This window comes from Myotis nattereri (assembly GCF_964212035.1).
Source record: "Myotis nattereri genome assembly, chromosome: 15".
Taxonomy (NCBI): Eukaryota; Metazoa; Chordata; class Mammalia; order Chiroptera; family Vespertilionidae; genus Myotis; species Myotis nattereri.
In genome coordinates this window covers 46,962,853-46,985,990 of record NC_138090.1, presented here as the reverse complement: position 1 = coordinate 46,985,990, position 23,138 = coordinate 46,962,853, and the positions used below count along the sequence as shown (strand labels likewise).

Below are 23,138 nucleotides of genomic sequence, written 5' to 3'. Positions count from 1 at the left end.
TTACTGATATTACTGATTTGGCTGCATCTATTAGCAAAAAATAGTGCATCATCATGCAGCTCACACAGAAAGATAGGCAGCAAAGAGTGCATCGTCAGCCTCCCTCAGGGGAGCGGCGCCCTCCCTCCTGTTCCCATGTGGCTCTCTCAGAGGACAAACCTCTCCCCATGAGCAAACATATTCAGCAGAAGGAAGATGAATTCCTGTGGAGGAGACAGTGGAAACCTTTCACTGGTCCTGTTGCCGTCACTCCTACAGGGTCATGATCTACAGGAGAGTCTTTGGAATTTTTTTCCAGAATATCAGTGATACAAATAAGTATGACAATGCCATGGGTTACATCAATCACTTCTAAGTCATCAATTGCTTACCAAGTGTCCTGCACAACTTCTCCCATTCTCTCATTCAGAGTCTCCTCTCCTCTTCCTGACCCTACCCTTCTCGCTCTCCCTCTCTGGGAACCAAAGGAAAACAGCGACCTTTGCAGGGCAGGCTCAGCATGAATCTCAGAGCCTGCAACTGCCTGAGATGTACAAGCTGTGTGTCCTTGAATAAATGACAACTAAAAACAAAACAGAAGTAGACCTAGCGTCCTTCTCGAATTTGAGTTCCCGTCTTGGATTCAGGAGAGACCCCAGGAACCTGGCAAATTTCTCATTTTGCTCACTTATTCAAATTAGAGTTTCCAAATCTATAGTCACTGTCTGTCAGCTTCCACTCTGCACAAGCAGGCAGGAGTCAGAATCACATGATACAGTGGAGATACTCAGGGAAAGCCGCATTCCAGGGACAGAAACAATGAAATGGTGTGGATGGTTTCTTGTGCTCTCTGGACATAGGCACCCCATTCCAATGTATCTTCCACCTGAATAACACCCACTGGGGCCAGGTGAGCAGTGACTGCACACTGGTCCTTAGGTTGGGAGTGTGAGGTAGGACAGGCTTTCGGCACGCTCCCTCAGGAGAGTTTGAAATTTGCAAAAGAATTGGGGAAAGTAGACAGCTTGTGGGGTTGGGTGGATAAAGCATATTTTGCTCTTTCCATTTGGGAAAGTGGGGATGGCTCCAAGCTGTATCCGATGCCCTCCTTTCTGCTCAAGTGGCTTTATTACTGGGGGATGAGAGGGCATTAAGCCCTTATGGATGTACTTTTTGCCATTTTGTTCATTGCTTTCTGGTTGCTTTGTGGTTCCTATCTCTTCCTTCGTCTATTGCTCTCTTTTTGTCTGGTTTAATGACAAGTGTTTAGCATTTTATTTAGATTTCACATTCATTATCGTTTGTGTATCTACTATAGGATTTGTTTTGTGATTATCATGAGGCTCACACATATCAGCCTATATGTATACCTGTCTATTTTTAAAAAATGTATTTTTATTGCTTTCAGAGAGGAAGGGAGTAGATAGAAATAGAAACATCAATGATGAGAGAGTATCATTGATCGGCTGCCTCCTGCTTGCCTCCTACTGAGGATTGAGCCTGCAACCCAGGCATGTGCCCTGACTGGGGATGGACCCGTGACCTCCTGGTTCATAGGTCGATGCTCAAACACTGAGCCACAACTGCCGAGTTGTACGTGTCTATTTTAAGTAGATAGCAATTAAATTTAAGCACATTCTAAAGCCCTCTTTTTACCCCCCCACATGTTTTATGTTTTTGATGTTTCATATTCTTTTGTGCATTTCTTAACTAACTATAGTGTCCATGGGAGGAGGTAAGTTTAGGACCTTTCTATGTCACCATCTTGAATCATTCTCCTCTAAGTGATTTTTGAATTGGGAATTCAAATCAGAACTACTAGGGCTTACAACTTTACTATAATGATGATAATCCTTAAAATAGAACAAAAGTGTTGATCAGGGTGTGGGAAATTGCAAACCTCATATGTTGTTAGTGTGAATGTAAAATGGTACAAGCACAGTGGAAAACTCCTTGTTCCTCCCAAAGTTACACATAAAATTAGCATGTGAACGAGCAATTCTACTTTTGGGAACAGAACCCAAATAAATTAAACAGTTGTTCAAAAATGACTTGTTCACAAATGTTCATAGTAGCATTAATCACAAGAGTCAAAAGATGGAACCATCGCAAATGTCCATCAATTAGTAAATAGTGAAAATAAAGGTGGTATGTACATATAATAAAATGTTATTTCTCATGAGAAATGAAGGACTGATCCATGGATAGCATGGATGAATCCTGGGAACTTTGAGATAAGTGAAAGAAGCCAGACACACAGCACATATTGTAGCTTTCCATCCATTTGAAAAATCCAAAATAGGGAGAGACATGGATACTGAGAGCAGATTAATGGTTTCTAGGGACTGGGAGGGGGGTGGAATGGGCGATGATGGCTCAATGGGTGTGGGGGTGTAGGGAGTGTTGAAGACATTCTGGTGATGGTTACACAGCATCTTGAATGCACTGGATGCCACTGAACTTACATTGGTTAAATGGTAAGCCATGCTATGTGAATTTTACCACACATGTAAACATGAAGAGTAAGAACATCTGGATGGGGTGCCTGTGTCCAGAGAGCAGAAGGAGCTGTCCACACCTCTGGTGCTGAGCACTGTGATCCGTGTCATTATTTCTGTTGCTGGAATGTTACCTTCTATGAGTATCTTCACTTTAGAGTGTGATTCTGCTTCCAGCCTGCTTGTGCGGAGTGGAGGCTGAGAAGGTGAAACTGAATCTACAATAATATTCTTTTGGTTCTATCACTGACAGTATTACAAAGTCCTGTGGCATGGCCTCGACGCTGGGCCACAGGTCAAGGGGGCAGCAATGCCACCAGCTCTCTGTACCAAGCTCTTGCCAAGGGGATTCACCAGCCACCTTCCCCCCACCCCCCAACCAGCCCCTGCACCACCCCAGGCCTTCCCCTCACTATGGCCTGTGCCCATGGACTATGCATATACGCATATAAATTCCTGGGTTATGCCCAGGCGGCATGGCTCAGTGGTTGAGCGTTGACCTATGAACCAGGCGATTAGGGTGTGATTCCCGGTCAGGGCACATGCCTGGGTTGTGGGCTTGATCCCCAGTCTGGGAGTTGCAGGAAGCAGCTGATCAATGATTCTCTCTCATCATTGAAGTTTCTATCTTTCTCTCCCTCTCCCTTCCTCTCTGATATCAATAAAGACATATTTAAAAAAAATTTCCTAGGTTAATCACTTCCTGTCCCCTCCTCACACTCCCCTCTGAGACCTGTCAGTCTGTTCCATGCATCAATGCCTCTGGACCTACCTTGTTCGTCAGTTTATTTTCTTTATTTGATTTCACATATAAGCAAGATCATGTGACATCTGTCTAGAGATTTTACTGCCTCAAAGCTGCTGCCAAAGTGAAAGCTGCAACTGCCCGACAGGAGTGCCTCCACATCCTCAGCCTTGAGTTCATCAAATCAGCAAATGGTTTAGTGATTGCTTCTCTGGCAAACGATGCTCCTGCATCAAGAGTTGGTTTGTTCATTAAAACAGGCAGTGGGTCCCAGGAACTTGACAACTCAGGAACCTCCCACTGGCTTCCTCTTGCATCCGGTCTGACTAAAAAAGGTGCGGCATATTTCACAATAAACCATGGAATTGACGCAGTTGGTGGGTAAACTCACAGTGACTTCAACAGGGAAACTGTGGAGTGCGTGGGGGGATGACATCAATATTCCAATGGAGTTCCTGCTCGGTGTCCCCACAGCACCTGGGTGTCATTGGTGGGAGGTAGCGGCCCTCCAGTCTCAGCTAAGGATGGACACAGCTGTGGCTGGCTTTTCAGAACCCACAGGCTCCTATCATGGAAAATTTGCATGCCGCAGCTCACTGAAATGCCTGGCTAGTTCCTTGTATTGCTTGGATTATAGGATTGGAAACATGGCACCAGACGAGTTGAATTACCAGGTTCAGAAACATTTTTCTGGTTAGGAATGGCTGTGCTTGGACTTGGTGTGAGCCACCTGTCAGAAGCAAGTTGCTGAAAGGTTCCTGCACATGAAGGGAGGGCTTGGCTTATCTGGTGCAGAGGCGAGACACCATGGAGGTGAAATCAGAGAACAGAATGGAGACAGTCTCCTCAGTGCTGCTTTTGTAGCAGAAAGTGCCGCCGCAGGAAGTGCAGAGGGAAACGCATTTAGTGGCCTCCAGCGTGGCCTCGGCGCTGGGCCACAGGTCAAGGGGGCAGCAGTGCCACCAGCCCTTTGTCCCAAGCTGTTGCCAAGGGGATTCACCAGCCACTTGACCTTTCCCCTTTGAATGCCAGTTACTCGGATGCTGGACTCTGGGATTTACACTACCTCCCAGGCAGCAGCTGCTGGAGATGTTATCAAGGCTGCTTACAACCAAGCAAAAACAGTTGTTCCAGAAAACTTTCCAAGAGTGATGTCCAAGCTGCCAAGGACCAGCTGGAAGCTGGGGACCTAATGGCAGAGGCGCCGCCCGAGGGCGTCCTGGGTGAAGTCTGGCCTAGACTCTCCTTGCTGCTTCCTACATGTAACCAACCGCAGCCCCTGATTTCCCAGGCAGCTGAGGCTGATGCCACAAATGCTGGGAAGAAGTCAGTTTCTGGCCAGAAGGCAAGGACCAGTGCAGCTGGTGGAAACTTGGGGCATGCACCTTCTGTTGATGAGCTGTAATACTGAAATGCGTCCCAAGAAAGAGCTGGACACTTTCTCAACCCAGAGCAGCGAACACATGGAACTCACAAGTCTATAATGTACCAGTTATCTTTCTTTTCAATGAGGAGAAACATCTTAAAAAGTATTAAGGCACTGCACCAGCTTGCTGGCCAGGCCTAGGGACTCTACCTGTGCACGAATTTCGTGCACTACGCCTCTAGTAAAAATATATATTTTTTAAAAACAACACTACACAGTATAAATGCAGGTGATTGTTCCCAGCTGACCTAAAGTCCATAAACATTCTAAGTGTTAAAAAGACAGAGTGAGAGTAGGGAGACAGGCAAGGACCATCGTGCACGATCCCTGGAGCACATGGATGAGGAGGGGCACAGACACTGATGTGGAGGAACAGAAAGTGGGGGAAAGCGGGAGGCCTGCAGCTGTGGGACACACAGGCTGAGCCACGGGAGACACTTTGGGCTGTAACAGGAGCTGTAAAAATTTGAAGGCGATGAGGACCATGCAAGGTGTACAAGGAGTGTGGCGCCCATCCCTCCCACTCTGCAGCCTCTCCCTGTCTGCAGAGGCTGCAGAGCTTCTGCCTGCCTTTCCCAGATGGCCTTGCAGCTGGGATGAATTTGAAGCTCTGGGCAGCACACCAATGCAGTCACCAGGTGACTCCTCAGCAGCAACCCCAAGTCCCGGCAATAGCTTTGAAAGGCCAAAGGCTGCTAGGGCTGTAAATTGACTCCCGAGTCACATCAGCAGTGCTGTTCAGGGAGTCACAGCCTAGAGCCGGCTCCTCCAGCCCCTCAGGCCATGACAAGTAGGCCCTTACTTCACTGTTTTACTGGGAGGGACCCTCAGGGCTGGCTTGCGGGGTGGGCGGGTAGATCATCCATTCTGCCATCCGTCCTTTGGTCACCAGAAGTCCCTTTGCAGGGAGAGAAGTTAGTCACTAAATCCTGATGATGGGATTGGAGCCAAGGAGTGACACAGCTTCCTCACCAACCAGAAGAGGAGGACCTTCTGTCCCTGGGGAGCCCCCATCCTCCTCCTACTACACACCTGGCATTCTTTCTATACACCCCAAACCACCACACTCCTGCCTGTGCTCTGGGAAGGGATCCCTGAGGCCATATGGAAATAACACCCAGATGCTAATTGGAGAGATAATCATTAATTCCTGGGGCAAAGGGGATGCCAGGAGGGAAGCAGGTGAGAGAAGGAAATGCCAGTGTCCTCCTGGGCTTCAATGCAGGCACCCAGCTCTGCCAGTCTCAACCAGGAGACCCGCAGCAGCAACCTGGGTCTCATCCAGGGCGTCTCTGAGCAGAGCCTGCATTCCTTCCCAGAGGGCCTGCGCCAGGGGGGCTTGGAGGCTCCTGCACTGGGATTCAGGCATCCCGGGTCCTGTCCAGCCTGTGTCCCTGACCAGTAGGACAGTGGGTCAGTGTCCTGCTTGCATCCAGGGAGCAGGATGAGAAAGTAAAACAAATGGCTGTTGGAGGTCAGGATCTCACACTTGATAACCAAGAGAGCCAGAACCTTTTCTAGCCACTGGCAGAGGCAGGATCCCAACATCTAATGGCAGCTTCAACCAAGACAGGCCCAATCCTGCCTCACTGAGGTGGCTCTCACGCAGAAGACAGAGCTGTCCCCAGAGAGTAAGGTCCCACGGTGGACACAGTAGGAAGGGGGTCTCTGCGGGAGCTGTTGGTCGGAGTGGACAGGGCTGTGTGCTAAGGCTTCTCTGATGCCTTGAGAAGGGCCCCTGCAGGGTGCAAACCCCACACTCGCACCCCAGAGCCTCAATGCTGTTGAGTTCCTGGCTGAGTGTCCACAGATCTCAGGAGCAGCTGTCTTCTCATCAGCACAGCCTCCCAGACCTCTGTTCTGCCCTGATGTCCCTCCCCCTCCCTGCCTTTTAGTGACTCAGCTGTGTGATCAGGAGTGTGGGCTGTGCTGTGTCTATTCAGACACAATCTGAAACGTTCCCCAGAGAAAGTTTCCTTTCTCACCCTGCAGGCAACCCAGATTTGGGCAGAGGCCATTGGCCTGGGTCCCAGGCTGCCTGGAGCTGTGTCAGGAAATGGGTGGATCTTCACCTTCTTTCAGTCTGAAATGGGCGCACTTATTGGAGGAGCCTCATCTGGGCCTGGGCTCCAGGTGGAAGGTGTCTGGGAGAGTGAGTGCTGCAAGTTCCCTTGGGCAGAGACCAGGGAGGCAGAAACTTTTCAAACTCGGGAAGAAGGTGTAGATGGTACGTCAGCCTACAGGAGTGGCAGGTCATCAGCCTACAGGAGTGGCAGGTCGCCCTTCCCAGGCCCCGAAGAGAACCTTGTTCTTGTTGGAATGGGGCTGGGGTGTCCCTGAGGATGAATTCCTGTAGGAGCTGGGGGAGGGGCTCCCAGTCCTCACTGCATGGGACCTGAGCTCACAGAACTCAGTGTCCCTCAGGGGAGACATTCGTTCTCACCTGCTGTGTTCACATCCTGACCCCAGTGTCACTCTTTCTTTTCGGGGAAATCACACATCCATCTTCCTCTGAACATGATGCTAAGGTCAAAGCCTTGGAGAATCTACTGAAGATGGTGGAATTTCTCTCACAGAACTTTACGGACCAGTAATACTGATAATGACATTGAACACAAGACCAAACTAAGATTTCTACCCCCTGCCTCTCCCTCCCCTCCCTCTTGTCCTCTTGCCGTCTGGCCTCTCATGAACTCCATGAAAATTGAGACTTTTGAATAGCCTTCCCACCCCTGCCTCACCTGTGTCAGAAACACAGCCTGGGCCATATAAGGTGCTGAGTGGACCTGTGCTCCGCTATGAATGACACTAATGAAGACACAGAGAAGGAGGCCAGCAAGAGGACTGGGGGAGTAAGAAGTAGGGTTCCTCCCAGGCCATTCCCCTGGTTCTGTTTGATGAGCCACCCCAGCTTCCTCCCTACGTTTTCCCTCCTTTCCCCAACCTTGTTCAACCTGGAATTTCCAGGTGTAAAAACGCATCACTTTCACCGGAACAAGCTGAGCTGTGGTTTAGTGAGCAGCTCCTGGTCAGGGCTGAGAGGTCAGGGAGCTGAGTGTACCACCCACCCAACGCCAACCCCAAGGATGTAAGAGGTTAGCAATGTGGGAAAGACAGTGGGGAAAGTAGAAGACTCATAGGATGTGATGGAAAAGCTGTTTGGTGGATTCATCCTGGAAGAGTGGGGGTGGCTCTGAGGCGTGTCCTGCTTGCTGAGGAGGCCCTGGTGCTGGGCCTGCGTGGGAGGCATTTGGGGAAAGTATCATGGGGGGGGGGGGTCCTTCCTCTCCTGGCTCTCAGAGGATTCCATGGTGCCAGAGATGATGCCTGGATAATCCTGACCCAAGGGCCCAGCGAGTCTCTGCAGGCCTGGCCAGGAGGCAGGAGCCCGATGACATCACCTCCCTTATCAGAGACATAAAAGCACCTGCGGGAACTGCAGACCTTGTCCTGATTCCGCTGCAGCCAACCCAGAGCCATGACTCCCCGATGCTACATCCTGGGTAAGGAGGACCCAACCCCAATTCCCTTGGAGCCCAGCTCCATTCTCAGCCACCGCCCCATCCCTACCTCAACCTACTTCTCCTCCTTAGCACCAGGCCTTACCGATCCATCTCCCCAATATCATCTCCATCCACATCTCAGATTCGGTTCTGAAACTCATGCCCAATGCCACCCTTACCCCACTTTCCCACCCCAAACCCAGTCTGCTAGACTTTCAGGTGGGTCATCTCCATAGCAACCCATCAGCTCAGCTCCCTGAGTGCACCTGGGCCTCCTGCTCTCAATGCCTGCCCATTGACCACCCACATCCCCCTGAATCCTAAACTCATTTCTCCCAAGAACCTTGCCAGCACCCCTCACATTCCACAGGTCCATAATCCCAGGACTCCCGAACACAGGTGACCAGATCCCACCCTGGCAGCCCCTATCCATTCCCTGAGCCTCAGTCAGAACAGAGACCCCCCCCCCAGACCTTCCTCTGCCCCAGGCAGGGCTCCCTGAGGTGGACCCATGGCTGCCCCTTCAGCCGCACCTCATCCAGCTCCTCCCCCACAGCTGTCTGGGCTGCTCTCTGCATCATCAGCCTCCTCTGTTCACAGGGAGCCCCAGGTGAGTGCAGGAGGGACAGGGACACTCGGGTGGTGGGTGGCATCCAGAGGGCCCCTGCTTTGCCCTGCCTGCCCTGCCATCTGGGCCACACCAGCTCTGTCTCCTCCAGTGTCCCCCACGGGTGCTCACCTGATGCTGTGCCAGTCACACTCAAGATGTGGGGACAGGTTCTACGACCCCCAGCAGCACTGTTGCTATGACAATGCTGTGGTGCCCTTGAGTACTTCCCGGAAGTGTGGAAACTGCACCTTCAGGATCTGCTTCGAGCAGTGCTGTCCCTGGTCATTCAGACCCCAGGAGACCTTCGTGGTAAAAGTGAGAGGCCAGGCGTGTTCCTTGGGCCCATTCCCGGGTGACAGGGTTTGTTCCAGGTAAGATCCTGTCTCCTTCACAGGAATAGGGCTTGTTGGGGACTGGGGAGGCTGTGGAAACCCGGACTGTCCATGACACAACCGTCCTGTCCTGTTCTGGCTGTCCCCTACCCCTGTCTACCTGCTCTAGTCAATCTCTCCCTTTTTCTCTCCTTGTTTCTCTCCCCTTTGTTTTTTATTTCTCTCTCATCCTCTTTGCTGTCCTTCTGTGTCTCTCTTTTCCACTCCTCTGTCCATAACCGTCTGTCCCTGCATTTCTGGTCTTCTCTCTCCGCAGTGTCAGATGACCGAGGACGGGTGACCAGATGACTGCAGATTCTGCTCCTCACTGAGCCTGGAGACGGGGCCTGGTGTTGACTGAGCTCCGGGACTGCAGGGGACATGTGGGGACAGGAGACTCTCAGAGTCAACGTGCCCGTCTTATGCTGGCTCCTCTAGCCCTCTAACGCTGTCCTAAGTGGTGACCGGTCCCCTTTCTCTGATTCTGGACAATCTGAGAGATTGTTTTGCTGATGGAGGTCCGAGGGTCCTAAACCCTACAGCTGATACCATGAAGCAGAACCCCATGACCTTGGGCTCCTTTCTTCACCCGGTACCAAACACAGGGAACTTAATAAATTTGCAGTTTTACTTGTTCTGTCCTGGCTCATGAACGGCTGGGAAGGGTCATAAATGATGGACAGGGGGTCCCTTCTCTGGCTCCCCGGGGTCACAAGGAGTGTCCACGTCTCCCATGTAGGAAAAATGTCAGGTGTTCCCCATGATCTGCGGTTTCGCTGAATAACATTTGCATCCGGGTCACCGGGATCCAGTTCTCCTTTCCACCTCAGGAGGGCTGAGGACAGGGAGGGGGGCGCGGCCACAGGGAGGGAGGGGCTTTGGCGCTGAATCTGTCCCCCACCCCCTGCCTGGCCCAGCAGAGGGAGGTGAGGGCAGCTCGCCCCCTGGCGGGAGGCGGGCGCAGGGCGGGCAGGCGCTGTGAGTGAGACCAGGGAGGAGTCCCTGGCGCTGGGCAAGGAAAAGGTGCCTCCCCTGCACCCCAACCCCAGGGCTGGGCTCTCCACGTGTCCCCGCCGGCCAGTGAGCTGTGGTGTGGGAGGCTGGAACTCTCACGGGAAGAACTGACTTGCCTCCAAGAGACGGTCTGGGAGGCGTCCAAAGCGCTGCCAGCATTTCCAATTGACTTTCATCCAAACCGCGGGTGGAACCTCCTTCCTGAGCTCCTGGGCTCAGCCAGCCACAGACACGGGCGGGACCCGCGGTCACAGGGGTCGGGCTCTGCGGTGTGTGAGGTCAGATTTCCCTAAAGAGGGACGGGCTCAGGGAGGCGCGGCACCCAGGACACGCGGTGAGGGTCACAGGGGACCGTGGGCACCTGGACCCCCAGCCTGGAGGGGAGCGAATTGGCCTGGACGGGGCATGTCCAGGACCCTGGACAGAGGTCGCAAATGCCTGTCCTCTCCAGACTCTTTAAACTGTGAAGGATATTAAAACTACTTTCCGTGTATTAATTTTATTTGGAAGCAATCATATGAAAATTGGACAGAAAAGCCGGGACTTCTGGGTCACTGAGAGGGGTCTCCCCAAACCGGGCTCAGAGGAACCTGCCCTCCCCTCACCCCCCCCCCCCCCCACGTTGTAAATATAAGCAGCTGGGGAATAAACACCATGTAAGGCAAAGCTCCTCCCCATCCTCAGCCGCTGCCTCCCTCTCCTCTAGAAACACACCATCAGCAGTGCCAGTGTGACCTTCCAGAAGGTTCTGTGCCGGAAGAGCATGTCTGCAGGGACATGATGGGGGCAGCAGGTGCTGGGGGAGCAGGAACTCTGCAGCTGGAGTGCCCAGGGCAGACCCTGCCCCTGCGCTCACGTGTGTGATTCTGGGAGTGAGGACTGCCTCGGTGCCTCAGTTTCCCCCTTTGTAAAATGACTACGAAAACCAGATCGAATGAATCGATATTTGTAAAGGATTTCAAAACATGCCTGGAATAAATGAAATGTGTCAGTGCTTGTTGAAAAGTAAACATTTTTTCCTCTGTTTTAGCTTGCACATATAAATAACTTTGATTATTTTGCCTTTTTAGTTTAAACATATTTCCTTTCTTAAAAATATATTTCTTTCCTGATTTCAGAGAGGAAGGGAGAAGAGATAGAAACATCAATGATGAGAGAGGATCATTGATTGGCTGCCTCCTGCACACCCCCTACTGTGGATGGAGCCTGCAACCCAGGCATGTGCCCTTGGCTTGGCCAGAATCGAACCTGGGACCCTGCAGTCCGCAGGCCAAGGCTCTATCCACTGAGCCAAGCCGGTGAGGGCAGTTTAAAAATATTTCTGGGTGGGCCAGGCTTTGCGCTATTTGCGGGCGGTTTTGTTCTGGGAGCGGAGTGGCCTGAGGTTTGGAGCTCCCAGAGGGGTGTCCTCTGCTCCGTGGCCGCGGCTCCACCCTGTTCCCGGCGGCTTCCAGGCACCATGGCTCCCCGCGGGAGGAAGCGGAAGGCAGAGGCGGCGGTGATGGCGGCAGCTGAGAAGCAGGAGAGGCTGGCTGGCGGCCAGAAGGAGGTGGAGGAGGGACGGTCCTTATCGGGCATTGCAGGAGTTGATGCGTGTGCGGGCGCGACGCCGCGGTCCTGAGCCAGGCGCTGCCCTGGAGGCCCCGGAGCTCCCGGTGAAGGTGACCCCTCCAAGCCCGGAGGGGCAGCTTCCAGGCGACGCTGCTGCAGGGGTGCGGAGCTCTGGACGGGGGTTAAGAAGGGGCCCCCACGCAAACTCAAGTTCCCTGAGCCGCAGAAAGTCGTGGAGAAGCTGAAGAGGTTCCTTCCGTAGGAGGCTTGGCTGAAATCCCCACGCTGAGCTGTCTGTTCCCGGTGATGTTGGGACATGTATGACAGGACAGGGCCAAACTCCAGGTATGTGCCTGAAGCTACAGTCTCTTCCCCTGCAGAACTGAGGGTTCAGTTGTGAGGCAACACTCTAGTGAGGCATTGAAAAGTTCTTGGATTTGGTTTAATAAAAGTTGAAATAAAGTTCTTGACTAATAAAAAATATATATATTTCTGGGAGAGGACCCATAGATTCATCTCAGACTTTCTAATGGCAGAAAATTAGTGCAGTGCCTGCATGTCTCAAGATTGTAATCCAATTAAAATACCAACGGCATATTTCACAGATCTAGAATGAACTCTCCAAAAATTCATCTGGAAAAAAAAAGACCCCGAATAGCTGCAGCGATCTTGAGAAAGAACAAAGTAGGTGGGATCTCAATACCAGATATCAAGCTGTATTACAAAGCCACTGTTCTCAAAACTGCCTGGTACTGGCACAAGAACAGACATATAAATCAATGGAATAGAATAGAGAGCCCTGAAGTCGGCCCGAACCAATATGCTCAATTAATATTTGACAAAGGAGGCAAGAACATACAATGGAGTCAAGATAGTCTCTTCAATAAATGGTGTTGGGAAAATTGGACAGATACATGCAAGAAAATGAAACTAGACCACCAACTTACACCACACACAAAAATAAACTCAAAATGGATAAAGGACTTAAATGTACGACGAGAAACCATAAAATTTCTACAAGAATTGAAAGGCAACAAAATCTCAGACATATGTCGAAGCAATTTCTTCACTGGCACAGCTCCTAGGGCACTTGAAACTAAAGAGAAAAGGAACAAATGGGACTACATCAAAATAAAAAGCTTCTGCACAGCAAACGAAACCATCAACAAAACAACAAGAAAGCCCACTGCATGGGAAAACATATTTGCCAATGTCATATCTGATAAAGGCCTAATCTCCAGAATCTACAGGGAGCTCATACAACTTAACAAAAGGAAGATAAACAATCCAATCAAAAAATGGGAAAAGGATCTAAATAGACACCTTTCAAAAGGGGACATTCAGAAAGCCAAGAGACATATGAAAACATGCTCAAAGTCACTAATCATCCGAGAGATGCAAATCAAAACAACAATGAGGTACCATCTCACACCTGTCAGACTGGCTATCATCAACAAATCAACAAACGACAAGTGCTGGAGAGGATGTGGAGAAAAAGGAACACTCGTGCACTGCTGGTGGGAATGCAGACTGGTGCAGCCACTATGGAAGAGAGTATGGAGTTTCCTCAAAAAACTAAAAATGGAACTCCCATTTGACCCTGTGATCCCACTTCTAGGAATATATCCCAAGAAACCAGAAACACCAATGAGAAAGGATATATGCACCCATGTGTTCATAGCAGCACAATTCACCATAGCTAAGTTCTGGAAACAGCCTAAGTGCCCATCAATACATGAGTGGATTAGAAAACTGTGGTACATCTACACGATGGAATACTATGCTGCTGTAAAAAAGAAGGAACTCTTACCATTTGCAAGGACATGGATGGAACTGGAGAGCATTATGCTAAGTGAAATAAGCCAGTCAATGAAGAAAAAATACCGCATGATCTCACTCATTCATGGATAATAAAGACCATTATAAATTTATGAACAAAACTAGATACAGAGGCAGAGCTGCCTCGAACAGACTGTCAAACTGCAGCGGGAAGGCCAGGGAGGGTAGGGGGGCAGAAGCAGGGGGTAAGAGATCAACCGAAGGACTTATATGCATGCATTTAAGCATAACCAATGGACATAAGACACTGGGGGGGTAGGGGAGGCCAGGGGATTGTCAATGGTGGGGGAAAAAAGGAGACATATGTAATACCCTTTGTAATACTTTAAGCAATAAAAAAATAAAAATAAAAAATAAATAAAAACATGAGAAAAAAAAGATTGTAATCCAATGTCTTTTTTAATAATATATTTCAAATACTCTACTGACATGGAAAATGTTCACATCATAATGCTAAAGGGGAAAAAAAACTAAGGTACATATTGCATACACCATTATCCCAGTGTGCCCCCCCCCCCCCACACACACTGATTTTAGAGAAAGGATAAGGGAAGGAAGGAAGGAAGGAAGGAAGGAAGGAAGGAAGGAAGGAAGGAAGAGAGGGGACAGAAAAGGAAGGTTTATTGTTCTACTTATTTATGCATTCATTGATTGATTCTTGTATGTGCCCTGATCCAGGATCAAACATAAAACCTTAGCAGATTGGGAGCAGGTTGTAGCCAACTGAACCACTCAGCCAGCACAGCCCAGTTTTAAAAAATTCCTGCACAGGTGCTCCTGGTAACTCGGGCGTTTTTTTAGGGCCAGCAAATCGAAGGGGCTGCCTGACTCCACGGTACTTCAATGACAGCCATGTAGCTAATAAATCTACCGCTGTTCTTTTTTCCCAGTGCATAGTTTTCATCTTTTATCATTAATATTTTAAAGTAAAATTCACATAACAGAATTTCTGATTGGATTATTTTAATCAGTGGATTGTAAATGTCTATCCTATATAATAAAAGCCTAATATGCAAATTGACTGAACCACTGAACGACCAGACGCTATGACGTGAACTGACCACCAGGGGGCAGATGCTCAATGCAGGAGCTGCCCCCTGGTGGTCAGTGCGCTCCCACAGGGGAGTGCCCTCAGCCAGAAGCCAGGCTCATGGCTGGCCAGTGCAGCGGCCGTGCCCGGAACCTCTCCTGCCTCTGCAGCAGGGCTAAGGAGCAGCCAGCAGGTGGGCAGTAAGGAGCCAGGGGTCCCAGACTACAAGAGGGATCACTGACTGTGAGAGGACGCAGGTCGGGCTGAGGGAACCCCCCTTCCCCCCTCCCCGCAGTGCAAGAATTTCGTGCATCAGGCCTCTAGTGTATTTATAATGTAGTGTAACCACCACCACTAATTCCAAAACATTCCCATCAGCCCAACAAGAAAGCCCAGACCCATTCACAATCACCCTCATGACCCTTTCCCCTGCTCCTTCCCATCAACTGATCTGCTTCCTGTCTCTATGGATTTGCCTATTCTGGACGTTTTATTTAAGTGGGATCATGTGCTGGATGGTCATTTGTGTCTTTCATGGAGTGTAAGGTTCTCAAGGTTCATCCATGTTGTCGCAGGTATCAGTGTTCCACTTCTTTTTAGTGACAATATATTCCATTGTCTGGACACAGCACATCCTGTTCATTCATTGTGGTGCAAGTGCCCGGCATTAGTGTTCTGACTGTAATGTTAATGATTGTAAATGTAGATGTAAATGTCATCCAAATCACAGTCATCTACAAAGAACAAATTGCCAGGGGTAGGAGGCAACTACCAGCAAAACACGCAGATAAGGAACCGGACAGTTCACACCCATGAGGATCCCCTGTGGAAAGTCCTGGGTAACCTTGGTAACTGACAGCTTGGTGACCCCTGTGCCTCCCTTCCTGTGCTCTCTTTCCTGCTCTTATCGCATAAATTCACCAATAAACAGTGAGCCCTCCAAACCTAGACACTCCACCCCTGGACCCTAATAAAGGCAGACCCGCAGGTCCACCCTCCTCCCCGCTCTCCACTTGCTGTGCGGCCCTCTGGCCTGCCGTGTGCCCTCCGGGATCTGGGAGTAATAAATCCTGTTCTTAAGATTCTCTAATGGCTGCTGCGGAGGTGTGTCCTGCAATCACAATAACTCCGAGGGCTGGTCCAGCCACAACGGGACTGCCATCGAGGAAATGCCTGCGGGACTGGCCACAAGGACAAAGGGCCCAGGCCAGGGCCCCAGGCGTTCCCACCCTGTGGCATCCACAGCGGAGACCCGCACATCACCATTCACCAGCTTATAGGCATTTGGGTCCTTTCCAACCTGAGGTGTTAAGAGTAATTGTGCTATGAATGCACACTTGTACCTGTGGGCGTGAAGAGGTTTGTGGTTTTGATTCACTTTCCCTAATGACTCAGCGTGTGGATCATCTCGTCATGGGTTCTGCGTCTGTTTGTTTGTCATGTTTGGGGAAATGTCTTGAAATCCTTTGCCCACTTTTTACTTGGTTGTTTGGCTTTTTATTGTTGACTGGGAAGGGTTTTTACTATATTCTGGATACAGTTCCCTTATCAGGCATATGATCTGCAAATATTTTCTTTCATACTGGGAGTTGGCTTTTCACTTCCATTTTTTTAAATATATATTTTTATTGATTTCAGAGAGGAAGGGAGAAGGACAGAGAGATAGAAACATCGATGAGATATACATATTGATTGGCTGCCTCCTGCACGCCTCCTACTGTAGGTCAAACCTGCAACCCGGGCATGTGCCCTGAATGAGAATCAAACCCGGAACCTCTTGGTCCAGGGCAGTGGTCGGCAAACCGCGGCTCGCGAGCCACATGCGTCTCTTTGGCCCCTTGAGTGTGGCTCTTCCACAAAACACCACTTGCGGGCGCGCACATACAGTGCGAAGTTGACTTAAAACTTTAAGTAAAGTTCATTAAGTTAATTTTAGGGAACGTTGTGGAGTGAAAGAAGATGTGGTGTCGAGGATTGAGAAAGGAATGTTGAGATGATTTGGACATATAGAGAGGATGAACGAAAGGAGATGGACAAAACAAGTACACAAGATGAGTGTGGATGGAAGAGTTGGAAGGGGTCGACTTCAGCGAATGCACCTCAGTCAGATTGAGGACGTTTTTAGCAAAGGCCAGCTTAGGAGTACCCTAATCAAGTTAATAACAATGTACCTACCTATATAGTTTAAGTTTAAAAATTTGGCTCTCAAAAGAAATTTCAATCGTTGTACTGTTGATATTTGGCTCTGTGGACTAATGAGTTTGCCGACCACTGGTCTAGGGGAAGACGCTCCGTGCACTAAGCTACACCAGCTGAGCTCACTCCATTGATGGTGCCTTTGAAGTGAAAGCTTTAACTCTGATGGATCCCAATGTATCTGTGTCTGTGGCTCCTCCTCCTTGTCCAGGCAGCACCACTCCCCTCTCTACGCTCACGGACAGGCCTGAGAGGGTGAGGGGACACACTCAGGGCCATCATCTACCTGTCACTCCGGCATCACCGTCACCTCGTTCTTGTATTTCTTTATGTCCTCCTGGGAGGAGGGAGTGGAAATCTCTGGACAGAGCTGGGTCTGTGTTCAGTTTATAGTGAGTGTGGACATCATCTGAACTTGTGCATAATGTGCCACCTCAAAGACCCGTGTCCATGGACGGGGCACCGTGCCACCCCAGGGTCCCAACCACACCTGGTACCTAATTGTGGTGGCCCCACCCACAAGGGAAGGGATGGCTCATGTCCTTGGGGACTTCTCTATGCTTTTGCTGCATAGGCTCTAATTTTTAAATTTTTGAAGTTTCCCTGTTGTACAGTGTTGCTCTGGGCACCTCTGGAGCCCCAGTATGAGCCTGCACATCCACCTGCCAGGGAACTTGTCAGCCTCCTTCTAAGAGCAAGGAAGGGTCTGGGTGCCCATCCAGGTCATGGTCCCCTAATGCCCTGCTGCAGGTAGCAGAGATCAGGCCAGAAACCTGAAGGTGGACTGGGGGCTCCCTGTTGGCTGTGGCAGGGAGCAGGCTGCCTGTGCAGGCTGGCATGTGGCCCTGGAGTCCCAGCCCCCCCCCTCCTCAGTGACATCCTGCTCACCGGCCTCTTTCCCCCTCAGCTGGTTCTCCACCCAACTCCTGCTTTCCCCGGGGAGAGCCTTCTGGAGACCAATACCGTGTCCTGTTGCCAGGAGGGAGGCTCAGCCTATTCGTCCTGGACAAAAGGGGAAGCCAGTGAGGGGCAGAAGGCAGGAAGAAATGCCAATTTCCTGGTCCAGGGAATGTACCTGGGCTGCTGGCTCCATCACCATTGGTGCAGGAGGCAACCAATGGATGGGTCTCTCACATCCATGTCTCTCTTTCTCCTGCTCACACTCTCCTTGGGTTGAGGATTAAGAAAAAAAAAAAATGTCTATAGTTTCTTAAATAGGGGATAGGACATTCAGGCCACGTTTAAATACTTCTCATCAAGAAAACTCCAGGCCCACTGGCCTCATCGGTGAACTCTTACAAAGGCTTAAGAATAACACTGAGGCAGGCAGGCTGCTCCCCTCAGGCCCGCTCTCCCCTTAGGACAAACAGCCAACCAGGGACTGACCTGAAGGAGCCTGCCCTCTACAGGATCCACTTCAGGGCTCAGCTCATCATGCAACAAACACTGTCCTTTTGGTGACCGTCCCTCATTTAAATACTAAAACACACACCCTGGGTGGGGCTCTAACATGCTAATAGGACGCGCCAGGCAAGAAGAAGCATGTAGTTCCAGGGCCCACAGCCCCTGCTCTGCATACTTGCAGGCACTTTTCCCGCCTCAGCCTCTTCACCATTCTCCCCAGGCTCTGATGGGAAGCAGCCTGTCTCCTCTCCCTTTGTAGTGCTGACTTCCTGGTGCAGAAGCTTAAATAAACCTTTGTCTGTATCGGTTTTGGGTGACCTCCCTTGATGTCTATCCTGGAAGATTGCAAGAACCCAGGGCACCAATAACCAAGCAGCAATCTTATACGAACTGTCGCAGAAAATGGAATCTGTTTCCTAAGGCCAGCATAAACCTGATGCCCTCTAACACCCGCCAGCCTCCCTGCCCACCCCTGCATTCCTCACCCCCATCCGGCAGCCCCTCAGACACCCCCTTCTATCAGTGGGCCCACAGACACTCACAGAACCCTCCATGGCTCCCATGTCCTGCTGCCCCAAGGGTATCTCTTTCCCCAGACACCGCCCCCTCACTGGGACCCCACACACTCTCCTGCCCCCTCTGTGGCCACCTCATTAGCTGACAATTCTTTCAGAATCCAAAGGGAATGAGGATGCTGAGAACCTTGGTGGTTCTAAATGCAAGCCAACTCCCCTGGGGAGGCTGGGAGCAGGCTTGGCACCAGCCGGGGTGTGTGCCAGGAAGAGGGTGAGGTGGAGCAGGGAGCCAGGTGAGAGAGCAGCCTGTCCCCTGGGGCATGTTTGGAGCTGGAGTTGCCGAGCCTGGAGCCTGGTCTCCCAGAACAGCTGAGTCAGACTCTGGGCCAGGGCAGGAGGTCAGGGGGCTCTGATGGTTGGAGGGCAGTGGCTGGTCCCAGGAGGTGTGGACACTGAGAGCCTCTCACTCACCAGCCTGAGGCCTTGGGGTCGGAGGGCCCAGGTTTGAACCCTCCCTCTGTCTCCTCCCGTGGCGTCAAGAAATGACGTGCCTGGTGTTTCTGCACAGACATCTTGCTGCAACCGTTTTTTACTGCAAATATTTTTGCCCCCTAACTAATTGGCCTTAAGGCAATTTTGCTGTAAAAAAGTCACACAAAAAAAGAGGACTACTAAAAAGGGGAACAATTTAAAAGACTTTATTAGGAAATAAAAAGTATTTGGGCCCTGGCCGCTTTGGCTCAATGGACAGAGCGTCAGCTAGAGGACCTAAAGGTCCCGGGTTTGATTTTGGTCAAGAGCACGTACTTCAGTTGCAGGCTCCTCCCTGGCCAGGAACCTGGTCGGGGCAGGTGCAGGAGGCATCCTATTGATGTATTCATCTCACGTCAATGTTTCTCTCTGTCTTTCCCTCTCTCTTCCACTCTCTCTAAAAATCAATGGAAGAATATCCTCCAGTGAGTATAAAAAAAAGTGTTTGAATTCACTTTAAATGTGCATAGATTCCCATCAACACTGCTCAGTTAACTGATTTTATTCTGTGGACTGTACCTAAGCAGTTGTCTTGTTTCTATGGGAATGTGGGTCCAACTCTGCACCGTCAGAGAGGACGTGGCCCCACCTGTTTGGCTCAGTGGACAGAGCCGCAGTCTGTGGACTGAAGGGTCTCGGGTTTGATTCCTGCCAAGGGCGTGCACCACGGTTGTAGGCTCGATCCCATGGGCGGAAGGCAACAGATCGATGGGTCGCTCTCATATTGATGTTTTCCTCTCTGTCTCCTTCCCTCCCTTCCACTCTCTCTAAAAGTCAGTGGACAAATATCCTCGGGTGAGTATTAACAAAATCAACAACAACAACAACAAGAAGAGGACGTGGGCCTCTCTTCCTTCTAGTGCAGTGTGTTTCAAAATAAGAGCATTTGAGATTTCGTTCCCTGGCACATGGAGTCAGTGTGTCTCAAATAAAATCTTAAAAATAAGAAGCCCTGGCTTGTTTCTCTCAGTGGTTAGAGCATCGGCACCCAGAGGAAGGGTCTGGGGTTCCATTCCAGGTCAGAGGGCGCCTGCTGGAGGCAACCAATCCATGTGTCTCTCTCACATCCGTGTTTATCTCCCCCCCCCCCAACCCAGTCTCTGTAAAAAAAAAAAATGCATGGAAAAAATATTTTTGCGTGAGGATTAAAAGAAGAATAAGAGGAAATGATCTTTGGCAGACAAATAATAGACACCTGGAAGAAATACTATCTAGAGCCACCCCCCCCCACACCCCCCCAGGCCTACTTGTCACTATATAGACCATTTTGAGAGCGAGCTCAGATTCATACAGGGATATCAAAAAGGGAATAACAAACACTCTTTACAGAGCCCCTTTCACTCCCTGGAATCAAGAGGCAGACTCCCTGCTGGATGTTTGATTGGCAGCTTTCAGGGCCCATGCCCCCTCCTTCAGCCCTACATCTGGGTCAGCCCTTAGGAAGCCCTCTGGGCTGCCTCCCCTCACCCCAAGGGAAGTTCAACCATAAAAAGCAAGACCTGCCCAACTCCCAGCCAAAATAGAAGCCAATGGTAACACCCCCCCACAATGCTCTCCCCCCCCACCCCCCCGCACCATGCTTCTCCTTTACTTCACTTCAGAGGAAACCAGAGCCCTTCTCCTTTGGGGAGTCCTATTGTTGTCTCCTGTGAGCATAACAAACCTCATCGTGCATAAATTAGTGCTGTGTCATTCCTCCTGATATTCATATACTTTCCTGCCTGAGGGGTTTCCCTGCATCCAGCCAGGGTCATTAGGCACCCAAAGCCACCACCACTGAAAGGACGAGGGCTACGCCCTCCATCTTAGCCTGTATCCTCCATTTTTGGGCAGCAGCCATTAGCCATGTGCTCAGCAAGGAGCTTCTTCCCAGAAGCCCAAGCCTCTGCTAGCCACACCTAGGATTTCTTTAAATTAACCAATGATAATCAAGGGAAGTGTGTGCCATAGACACAACCACACCCTGTGTAACAAGACCCAGACTTGGGCCTGGCCAATCGGCAGGGCCCACAGTCCTCTCTCCTCCCCTTACTCCAACCCCCCTATAAAACCCCTCTCCCCACAGAGCTCTCTCTCTCTGCCTCCTGCCGCTGCATCAGCGAGTGTGGTGGATGGGGAGCTCGAGCTAGCTCGAATAAAGACTCTTTTGCTTTTGCATCGGACTCGGCTGGCTCCCTGGTGGTCTTTTGGGGATCCTGAAATCTGAGCTTAACACCACCACTAACAAAAGTTCTATAGCAGCTTCCTCTGCCCAGTGTCAGTGGTCCCCATCTGGGGCCAGTCGGCCACCTCTACTGGACTTAAGCTCTGTGATGTCAGGGACAGCACTGCCATGGCCACAGCCAAGGGCCCAGTAGTTGGGGGCACTGTACCTTCCAAAGACCAGAGGACACTCGGGGTCTTGTGGGAAATAGGAGGTATTGACACCCTCTGCCCAGCTCCCTCTGTGGAAGGAAGACCCTGGCGCGAGGCCCTGTGCAGTCCCAGGCACGGTCTGGGCTGGACTCACACACCCAGCACCACCCAGGGTCTCCCTCAGGCCCAGGCCCAGCCCCTCCGGAAAGGGGAGCCGCCCGGTGTGAGGCTCTGCTGGACACACCCCAGGTGAGACGTCCCCCCAGCTCCAGGTGCTGCTGGCAGGACTGTGCTTCTGGAAGGTGAGTCAGAGAAGGAAACCGGGTTCCCGCCTGTCACAGGCTTCCCGGCTGGCTTCCCTGGGGCCCAGCAGCTACACAGGCTGAGCCTCCCTCCTGGCAACATTGGGGTGTTCTTTCCACCTGGCTTCAGGGGGCCCCTCCCTGGGAACAGGCAAGAATGTGAGGAATGTCATCTCTGCTCCAAGCATGTCAGGAATGCAGGGGGACTCCCAGGGCTCAGGCCTGCCCTGTGCTTGCTGCTGCAGGGAGGTGCTTCTGGGCTTCTGGCCGAGGGCAGTCCCGGCAGCAGGGCTTTCCTGATCACCACCTGGAGGGGCTCCCCACATCCTTTCCTGCTTAACGGGCTCCTGCCAGCAAACAGAAACACTCACCCCATGTCAGCTCCAGGGGCTCTAGTACAGGGGTGGCGGCTGATCCGTTCTCTGGCAGGAGGAACGTGCTCCATGCTGACTCAGACATGCCCGAGACAACACTGTCAAACTGAAAAGACTGACATTTTTTTATTTAAAAACCTTTGGACTGGCCCGGCCGGTGTGGGTCAGTGGTTGAGTGTCCACCTCTGAACCAGGAGGTCATGGTGTGATTCCTGGTCAGGGCACATTTCCGGTTGTGGGCTCCATCCAGCATGCAGGGGGCAGGCAATCAATGATTCTCTGTCATCATTGATGTTTCTATCTCTCTCTCTCCCTCTCCTTTTCTCTTTGAAATCAATAAAAAATGTATATTAAAAACACTGGACCATATTCAGCAAAACCATAGAGAAGCACAGAAGGAAATGAGTCATTCCCCTGCCTCCTGTGGCCCAGCAGCTGAACAGGCTGAGCCTCCTCCTGGCAGGACTGGGGTGTTCTTTCCACCTGGCTTCAGGGAGCCCCTCCCTGGGGACAGACAAGAATGTGAGGAATGTCATCTCTGCTCCAAGCAGGTCAGGAATGCAGGCTGGGGAAGCCTGTGACAGGTGGAAACCCCGGGTTTCCTTTTCTGATTCACCTGCTACAATTACATACCAGGCGGGGTGGGGGAGGCCCCAGGTGGGGCACTGGGGTGAATGGGTGTCCCGGCCTTGGGCAAGTTTCTTGGAAGTGGCCACATTATGCACAGGTTCAGCTGATGCGGACTCTCACCACAACCTGAACTCAGCCCCAGGTCTCAGTAAAGAGAGATCCCAACTCCCTCCTCTAGGAGTGACTTAGGGACACACAATTGGGAGGTGACAGTGATACACCAGAACACGGGTGGACAATGACCTTAAACGTTTCCCCCAGATCC

At 51.0% G+C, this 23,138-nt stretch overlaps 2 pseudogenes across 2 annotated transcripts; both read left to right on the top strand.

The window, feature by feature from the left end:
* Positions 1–3,581: 3,581 nt before the first annotated feature.
* Positions 3,582–4,627, top strand: LOC308530642 (cytochrome b-c1 complex subunit 2, mitochondrial-like; annotated as a pseudogene). The gene has a single exon. The product of its transcript is annotated as a cytochrome b-c1 complex subunit 2, mitochondrial-like (transcript).
* Positions 4,628–11,605: 6,978 nt separating this feature from the next.
* LOC308530641 (selenoprotein H-like) lies at positions 11,606–11,959 on the top strand (annotated as a pseudogene). Its single transcript has one exon. The product of its transcript is annotated as a selenoprotein H-like (transcript).
* Positions 11,960–23,138: the final 11,179 nt, after the last annotated feature.